Below are 10,137 nucleotides of genomic sequence, written 5' to 3'. Positions count from 1 at the left end.
ATAATGGAGGCGCCTGCCAGACCTCCCTGGGGAGAGCATCTCACAAAAAGGGAGCCATCACAGAAAAGGCCCGTTCTCGTGTTGTCACCCTCCAGACCTCTCATGGTACTAGTCCAATCCTCTAACCACTACACCACACTGGCTCTCAATAGTGCATCCAGCCAGACCATGACAATTGCAGTTTTTCCCAACAGCCCTTTAATATTGGTCTCTAATTTTGTTACTTGGTTTTTATAGTATAAATCAAGTTTCTGAATAGCTACTGGTTGTTTTAAAATTATTTACAGTGGTACCTCTGGATGCAAACAGGATCCGTTCTGGAGCCCTGTTCGCATCCTGAAGCAAACGCAACCCACGTCCGCACGTGTCGCAATTTGCCGCTTCTGAGCATGCATGTGACGTCATTTTGAGCGTCTGCGCATGCGCGAGCGGCGAAACCCGGAAGTAACATGTTCTGTTACTTCCGGGTCGCTGCGGAGCACAACCCGAAAATGCTCAACCCGAAGCTACTTCAACCTGAGGTATGACTGTATGGTGTTTTATTCTGCATTTGAATGTCACTCTGATAACAAGCGGTATTGGGTATAACTAACCAATAAAGCATAAAAGGCTAGCTGCAGAGATTCTTTATGTAATGATGGATGGGGTGGTTGTTGAATTCAACACACTGCTGAAGCTATCTGTACCAATTAAGGAGTGACCACTTAAGAATTAAAACTGTAGAAAGTATAAGGAAGTGGTATTTTGTGACCTTTATAGCTTAAGGATTTATCTACATGGGAACTATAACTGGGCTAATTCTCCCATTAGTATTAAGATTATAAATTAAACACAAGTTAACCATGGAAAGAGCCTGGTATGAACTTTGTGATCTGGACTAAAGTTCTCAAACTTCATTAAAAAAAACCACAACCTACCGCCACCAATTTATTTTATAACCTGAATACTGCAGAGATATTCCTAGTCTAAGGAAAAAACCCACCTTGTCTGTAGAGTTTTAATCCATTTTAGCGGCACTTTGAAATATATGTGTGTGTGTGTGTGTGTGTGTGTGTGTGTGTGTGTGTGTATATATATATAAAATTGTCCAGTAGCACCTCTTTTGATTTGCCAGCAGTTCATCAGAAACAATTGATTGGCCAGAGGCACACTTCTTGTTGTTTAGTGGTGTCCAACTCTTAGTGACCCCATGGACTATCAAATGCTCACAAGTTAAATGTACGCGACTTTCGAGTGACTTGTACAGTAGTCATACCTCGGGTTGAATATGCTTCATGTTGAGCGCGTTCGAGTTGCACTCTGCGGCAACCCAGAAGTAACGGAATGCGTTACTTCCGGGTTTCGCCGCTTGCGCATGCGCACGCAAAATGACATCATGCGCATGCGCAGAAGCAGCGAAAAGTGACATGTGTGTGCGCAGACATGCCGTCGCTAGTTATGCTTGCTTCTGGATGCGAACGGGGCTCCGGAACGGATCCTGTTTGCATCCCGAGGTACCACTGTACTTGATGCTGAATATTTTGTCAAAAGCTTCATCTTGTTTATCAGTTTACCTGAATCAAATTTGGGGAAATCTCTGCCGCTCACTGGTAGAGCATCTGCTTTGAAAGCAGAAGGTCTCCACTTCATCTCCAGGTAGGGCTGGGAGAGATCCTTGTCTGAAATTCTGGAGAGCCACTGCCAGTCAGTGTAGACACTATTAAGCTACATGGACCAATTTACTGACTCAATATAAGACAGCTTCCTATGTTCTTAAATAGTGTGCCCCCAGAACGATCTCCCAGGTTATTAAAACAAAAATTAAAACCGAAACAAAACACCCCAGTTCTTTATCAGGTTCTTGGCTAAATCTGTATGTAGGCAAACTTTTGTGTTTTGACAAAAAACTTAAATCATTTTGCTGTGGCTTTGGGGGGTTGGGTTTCTTTTTATCTTTTTATCCCTTCCTTTTCCTTCCTTGCCCTTTCCATCCTGCAGCCACTTGTGTGTTTTTTCTCCACCATTCATGAATCAATATATTCTTGATTAGGTCTGTAATGTTTACTGACAGTGAACTAGAAGTATATAATTTTAGGGCAAAGTATACAGCTTTCATTACAAGTTGGGAAGTGCGTGTAACTAGAATAGCAACATCCATCGGAGCAAGTTATTATAAGGAGACTGTTTTATACAAAAACACTTTACAGCGCATTTTGTTACGTGAAAATCATTTTTCTTTAAAAAAAATGCACACAAGCCGCAGACGTATAATTTACTCCCTCTGATTGTTGTTGACCTCATGTATACTTGTTAAAAGATTTGCTGTGATGCTCATTTTCTCAATAAATTCAGATCTCTGTAGATTTTCCTGTATCATAGCTTAAGTGTAAGTGATAACTTGAATGGTCCTTAACGGGAAGCAGTAGGGTGACTCTATAACCTTGATTATATACTAATCTGTCCAGAAAGTTATTCAGAAACAAGCTTTCTGTCAATAAATTAGTCTGCGTCTGGTTTGTATGAGTTTCCTGAATGACTGGAAATGGATTCTTCAGGTCAATTTACAGATATTTATTATCAGTTTTCACACTACTGGGCATGCTGCAGGAAAAGACATTGGGGAACATCCAAGTGCTTTATACAGGTAAGCAGTATTTTGTGTCTCTTGCTGATTATTCCGTTAGGACACAGTGAGCTCGGGGGGGGGGGGGGGCGGAACATTCTTCTCCTCTGCTGATGTCTATGGAGTATGAAAATATATTCTTCCTGCCTGTGGGATTATCTCCCTTTAACAGTGCATGGGATTACCTTTGCAATTGCTTTAACCGTCCTATTCTTCAGATAACAAATGGTTTTATAACTGAAGTTTCACAGTGTGGTAGCCCACCCTGTGATGTTACAGCGAAGGGCTGGTAAAAAATCGTAACACATTGGGTTGTATCCAACACACACATGAGGAACAGGACTTCTTCTTCTTCTCTCCCTCTGCACTCTTAAAATCTGCTCCAGAGGGTCCTCTGCCTTCCTGGAACAGATTTTCAGGGTGTGTGAGAGGGCTGTGGGTGATGGGGAGGGGGATTTCAATTGAGGAGGTCTGCTACACTAGTGGTAAAGGTAAAGGGACCCCTGATCGTTAGGTCCAGTCGCGGACAACTCTGGGGTTGTGGCGCTCATCTCGCTCTATAGGCCGAAGGAGCTGGCGTTTGTCCGCAGACAGCTTCCGGGTCATGTGGCCAGCATGACTAAACCGCTTCTGGCGAACCAGAGCAGCGTACGGAAACACCGTTTACCTTCCCGCCGGAGCTGTACCTATTTATCTACTTGCACTTGACGTGCTTTCAAACTGCTAGGTGGGCAGGAGCAGGGACCGAGCAACGGGAGCTCACCCCATCACGGGGATTCGAACCGCCGACCTTCTGATCGGCAAGCCCAAGAGGCTCTGTGGTTTAGACCACAGCTAGTGGACTATGAACCATTTTCTTCTTGGCTTTTGGCACAGCAGCACGGAAGCGAATGGCTGGTCTCTAATGCGTTGGAGAAGAAATGTTTGGGAAGCAGTGACAAAGCGACACGTCTGTTGTTATGCACACATACCAGTTTAAAACACAGCGAGGTCTCCCCCACTCCCCGCTGCATTTCAGGTCACACCTTGCTGTACGCATGGTGTGCTTCCACACTGGCTGCTGTTGGTTCACACCAGTGGTCCACACCAGGGGCGGGGGGTGGACAAAGGTTGTCCTCCAGGTGCCACTTGCCTGGTTCGTTTTCTGCTAATGATCTCAACTCGGATTGAAGCCGGCTTAGGGGGGAAGTGCATCAAACCACAGTATTTCACAAGAAACCACATGGTAGCTCTGCATCCTGGGTAATGTTGTGTGTATAAGAATGTTGTGTGTATAAGAATTGGGGGGGAAAACAGCAGTAGGACCGCACTGGATCCAGAGTAAACGGTAATGTGTACACAGCCTTAATTTCCATCCCTAAAGGAGGAGTAGGAAGCCCTGACCCTCTAGATGCTCTTAGGCTCTGTCTCTTGGCATGCAGCTCTACATTACAAAGTTATAGTTTAATTGTAATGATTTCACTGAAAGAATCATAGGGATGGGGAGTGAAAAAAATTTTTTTTAGTCTCCTGGGGGAAAAGCAACATGTGTTAAAGCCATTTAAGTTTATAGTGTGAATTTGCTCTCCAACTGTGCAATGAATCCAAGTAAAGTCTTATGGGGGTTCTGCAGGTTTCATCTTAGCCGAGATTCTTTGCTGAGGTGGAGACAAAACACCAGCCTTGTCAATTTCATTTCGCTTGTCAACCTGCTGCCAAGGTAACCTGGATAATGTCTGGAGAAGCCATTTGTCACTTTCTTTACTTCATAGCGCTGCAAGTGCACATGCACTTCAAAACCAGTAGGTGCTTGTGGCAGTCATGCTGATTGTGCTATGCAAGCGAATAATTGCATTTTCCTTGCAAAAGTATTATTATATTTTGTGCAAGGGAAATGTGGTATCTGTAAAACCTGCACTGCAGCAGTATGAGAACATAGCTAGGTAACTCACAGCAAGAACAACAACCAAAAAAGGTATCATTGCATGTTTATTGCACAGAATCTACCCTTCAACATTCCTCAGATGAAAACAGGGACATTTATCACTCTCCCCGACCCCCAATTTTTGACACCCCTCACAGAGCATTTCCTATCAGAAGGATGAGTGCCATCACCACTTCATTGATAGGACAAAGCACACACACCCTCCACCGTCCTGCGAAAGCCCCCTAATCCCAATTTTATCTTATTTTTTTGGTAGATTTACAAAAAGTAAAACACACGCCAATAATTTTTTTGAGAAAGGAGCAAGATTAGACACAGACACACAAAGCATTTAAAAAACAAACAAACAGATCAAAACTCCTTACTCTCTGTTCTGCTCCCCCTTTCTTCCTGCCCAGGGCAGCCCTGCCCTCTGCCTGCACCTCAGAGCAGCGCATCACCCAGAGCTGGGCCTTGGTAGAGGCAGCCTCTCCCCATCCTTGCCCGCTCTCCAGCAGCTGCTTCGAGCTGCCCAAGGGAGGAAGCCATGGAGAGGCAACGGGATGCTCCCTCACTCATCCCTGCCGCCACCGCCGCTCAGGACAAGTGCTGGATTTCATAGTTTCGGGACTTTCCCTGGAAAATAGGGATATTTGGAGGGTATGGAATCAGGGACTGCCTGGAAAAGCCTAGGCTGCTCTTGCTTTATTTTCGGATTCCTGCTTTCCACCCACTGACCCATTTCGGGAAATTGGGAGTAAGGAAGGGAGGGTGTGAGTACTGATGTACTTTCTGTAATGCAATTGTTTGGTTTGGATTGGATTTTGGATTTGATATCCCGCTTTATCACTACCCTAAGGAGTCAAAGCAGCTCACAATCTCCTTTCCCTTCCTCCCCCACAACAAACACTCTGTGAAGTGAGTGGGGCTGAGAGACTTCAAAGAAGGGTGGCTGGGGAAACCCAGCCAGATGGGTGGGGTATAAATTATTATTATTATTATTATTATTATTATTATTATTATTATTATTATTATTATGTGATTAGCCCAAGGTCACCCAGCAGCTGCAGGTGGAGGAGCAGGGAATCACACCCGGTTCACCAGATTACGAGTCCACCGCTCTTAACCACTACACCACACTGTGTATATTAGCCAATGCAGGCTTTACGATCAAATTATCCTTGGTATTATCTCCTGCATTTATAACAACTGACACGAGTGTCGTTGTGTGAAAGCACCCTTAGGGTAGATTAGACATGTCCCTGAGTGAAGAGCATGTGTCTTTTAGAAAGCGTTTGTACTGTATATATGTCTATGTGCCTGTAGACTGCCTGATATTTGAGAGGGAAAGGGCTGGCAATGGGGGCAGGAAACTTGGAATGTAATTGCCTCATCCAATCAAACCTGGGTGTGATTCGAAGTAGTAATTTAATCACCACTTGCAACAATTAAGATTGTAGTCCTATACACAATGACCTGGGCAGGCTAGCCTACTAAATAAACATGCATAGCATTGCACTATAACAACTACAAAGTTGGTCAGACTGATTTTATAGCATCATCCTTCATAACTCTTCCTCTTGTGTTCTAATTTAGGTTATAGAGAACTCTCCATGGATCTCCTTAGAATCAAATGGCTGTTTTCCCCTTTAAGATCAAATGGCACAGAACTGGTTCTTGGATAAATAAGACCATTCCAGTTTCCCCTCTCCTAGCTATGTATTTAAAAGTGTGTGTATGTACTCCCTCCCGCCCCCCCTCTGCCCATCATGCCCCAGAAGAGCCGCTGTTTATTGCCACTGAAAACAGTGGTCATTAAACTGACCTACATGTTTTTTGAGACACTTGACTTTTGACATCAGTGGCAAATAGAGGGACAACGGCTCCTCTTCTGTTGATTTACCTACTTATCTCTCTCTGAAAGGGCTCTCGGAGCTCTTTCGAGTGTATACATTTCTGTGGGTGGGGTTAGCATTTGGTAACTTGGGTTGCAGTCTTAAAAACAACAAAATGGCCATGAGATAAGGGGTATTTGACTTAATAATTCAAGGTCCAGCTTTAGCTTTAGATAAACAGGCATGCTTGTAGGGCAAGCAAGGATAAAAGAACAATGGTATTTTGCTTTTTGAGGGCCATTGTTTTATTTATTAATTCCTGTTGCTAGTAGGAAGTAAGATTGGCAGGATCGCAGGGGGCTGCCTTGGGCAGTGTGGGAATCTGCTGTACATTATCCAGGACAAAGTTTCAGCCACTCTTCTGGAGTTATAAGATACAGGGATACAATAATAAAGCTATGTCGTTCATAGGCTCCTGCCTATCAGAATGGTGCTATTACTCCATTAGCAAAGGGTATTTTATTTTTCTCTGTGGCCTACTAAAATCAGGATCTGTTGTCCAGATCTTTAATTAGAAGATATTCAAAAGGGAAAAGGGTTTTGTCTCAGTTACTGAGATTTATTATGAACATGTGAGTGGTTAATGAGGTTTTAGAATTGTTTTTAGCAACTGCAAGGGGGGGGCTAGAATACTGTTTTCTGATAAAACATCCTTCAACGTGAACTTTCAGTTCTGCATGTATGTATGTGACAGGTAGGAATGCAAGGAAGATACGTGCTCTATTTTACTTTGGTTTGTACTGTTGTATGTCCAGGGAGATTTATACCCATCTCAGCAAAAGCATGCACAGAGTAGCATACGGGCTGAAGAAGCATGTAGTGTGTGAGGACATGCAATAGTTTTCATTAGTGGTGTTTGCTTTTTCTGGCATTAAATATATGGGCACATTGCAAAACTTAAACATAAAAAGGTAAAGGTATAGGGACCCCTGATAGTTAAGTCCAGTCGCAGACAACTCTGGTGTTGCGGTGCTCATCTTGCTTTACAGGCCGAGGGAGCCGGCGTTTGTTTTTCTGGGTCATGCGTCCAGCATGACTAAGCTGCTTCTGGCACAATGGAACACCAAAACCAGAGCAGCGCACGGGAACGCCATTTACCTTCCCGCCGCAGTAGTACCTATTTATCTCCTTGCACTTTTTGGCGTGCTTTCAAACTGCTAGGTTGGCAGGAGCTGGGACCAAGCAACGGGAGCTCACCCCATCGCATACCTCTCATTAAAATAAACAGAAACTTACAATCTCAACCATGAGTACTCAGAAGTAAGTCCCACTGAATTAAATGGGGCTTACTCCCAGGTAAACAGGCTTAGTTAGGATTGCAGCCTGATTTTAGGCATTTTGCTCAAAAGCTAGTCCCACTACGTTCTATTTGAATTTACTCCAAGTAAATTATGTATGGAATTAAATTACATTACAGTCAAAAGTGCTTTATCATTGGCTAGATCCTGCCCATACTGAATAAACACTTTCCATAAGATTCAACGAGGGCTGTGCTCACACTCCCATTTGCTGTGCACTCACTGCATTAACAGCGCCGGGTTTAATCCATATTTACACAAGGTTATCCGAAATGCATATATATCCTGTACTTTGCTATGCAATGCTACTTTTTCAATATATTGATTCTCAAACCAGCTTCTGACGGACCGCAGTCCTTAATCTGTTCCTAATTTGTCTCTATCCAAAGTGTGGAACACCTTTGCATAAGGTAAAGATCCCCGTTTGGTCAACTTGCCCTGGTGTGTGCACAAACAGAAATGAATCTGATACTAATGAAGCAGTGCTGATGTGAACAATTGTGAAATGCACCCTGAAAAAAAACAAAACTGTGCTCTAAAATACCCTAAGATGCCTATGTGTGAATAAAAGGCCTGGACCTTGGTTTCTTATGGCCTTAGACCAGAGACACTTGGTAGATCCCACCCAAATTCAGGACTGAATGCTACGGGCACGACATCATCATCGTGTCACTTTTCTTACAAGGGAAGTTCAAAGCAATTTACATTAAAACCAGTTTAAAATTACAACTAAATCCTAAAAACGCAGCAATTCAAATGAAAGACTAAAAATGCAGTTAAACAAAAAGACAAGATAAGTCCTGCAGCACTGAAAGAGGCCTTGAAATTTAGGACTCATAATTGAAATATTAGTTTTGTAGCGCAAGTTGGGGGAAATCTGGGCTAGTGAAATGCATGATGAATTCATCCTGATTGCTTTAGCCTCTGAATGGAAAGAAATGTTAATGTGCAGATTAGGCTGTTAGATCCTTTTCTGGATCAGCAGTTGACTCAAGGAGGGGAGAGTCTGGGAGAGATGGGAAAAGGCTTGCTTGATTAAAATGCACATGGGAGGTAAGATGGAGGAAGATCTCAACCTCACCTTAGATGGCTTGGATGATGATTCTGAACAGCCATGGAAAGGCTGTTGAGTAAAATACTTCCATAAAAAACCCAGTGCCTAAGTGTCTGCTGAACAGGGGTGTTTTTATGCTCATAGACTGACCCTGCAGCTTGTTGCGGAACCCAATTGTTGTAGAATTGCAACACTTTAAGATATTGCACAAGTCATAATTGAGCAGGCACGGAATACTGTGGGAGGGGAAAAGGGATAAGAAGTGCCTACACAACTTGTAATCCTTTCTATCCATGTCAACAAGGCCAGGGCTGAAACTGACAAATAGCTGTAGCCCCATGGAGCATGCCACACACTTGTTAAACAGACCACGTCCTCAGGCAGGGGCTTGGCTCACTCCACAGTAAGGCAACTTGCCAGGTGACCCGTGACCAATTTCAGGATACTTATTAAAGGGCAGCAAATTGTCAACCTGTACACTAATACCAATTTGAGGCTTCCTGTGCTTATGTAACTAAATCCACAGCAGCAATGCACGAGAGAGTAGTGGCAGAACTTGGGGGTAAGTAACCCGAAGTATGCACAAGTTAAGGGGGAAAAGTATGGGGGGGGACCCCCAGTAAACAGCCTGACAGTAACTCTGTGGCACAAAAGACAGAGAGAAGGGCATGGGGAGTGAGGAACCTGATAATTGAGTGGGAAGGGAGAGTAGAATGGAGTGGCCAGAACAAAGTAAGAGTTATGTCTCTGTCCCTAAAAAGGGGGGAAAGAGCTATTTCATTGTACGTACCCAGGGACAGAAGACAGCTGTATCATCAGTGGAGAAATCCAAGATGTTAATGTAACTGGGAATGATCACAGCTGTCCACCCCACCTTCCAAAACCGAAAAAAGGGAGTAACCTAAAGGGAGAAACCTCCAAATGGTGTCATGAGGACAACATGCTCTGTAGGTACAGGAAGCTGAGTGTTGGGCGGGGAGGAAGGGACCAGGCAGAGCAGGCTTGGGGTGGAATGGAGTTGTTAGAATCCTAACAGAAGCATCCCACACTGGAACATTTCGTTGCAAGGTCATACTTGTTTTGTCTGTTGTTTTTCCTACCATGGTGGGCATTGCTTAAATTTTCTGCTTCCGATGCTGATATATCTTGGGCCACCTCTGCTTAATTAGTTGTGCTTGCCGCGTCAGATGTTCTAACCTTCAATACATACACAGATACAGTGGTATCTCGAGTTAAATACTTAATTCGTTCCAGAGGTCTGTTCTTAACCTGAAACTGTTCTTAACCTGAAGCACCACTTTAGCTAATGGGGCCTCTTGCTGCCGCTGCGCCGCTGGAGCACGATTTCTGTTCTCATCCTGAAGCAAAGTTCTTAACCTGAAACA

The 10,137-nt window shown here is 43.8% G+C and overlaps 1 protein-coding gene across 2 annotated transcripts in view; it reads left to right on the top strand.

Annotated features, from left to right (window-relative positions):
* FOXN3 (forkhead box N3) overlaps nt 1-10,137 on the top strand; it is a 193,886-nt gene that overhangs the window by 31,747 nt on the left and 152,002 nt on the right. The gene's annotated exons all lie outside the window — the stretch shown is intronic.

This window comes from Podarcis filfolensis (genome assembly GCF_964270895.1).
Source record: "Podarcis filfolensis genome assembly, chromosome: 1".
In the NCBI taxonomy this organism is placed as follows: Eukaryota; Metazoa; Chordata; class Lepidosauria; order Squamata; family Lacertidae; genus Podarcis; species Podarcis filfolensis.
Note: the sequence above shows the minus strand (reverse complement) of the source record. Positions and strands in the feature narration are given on the sequence as shown.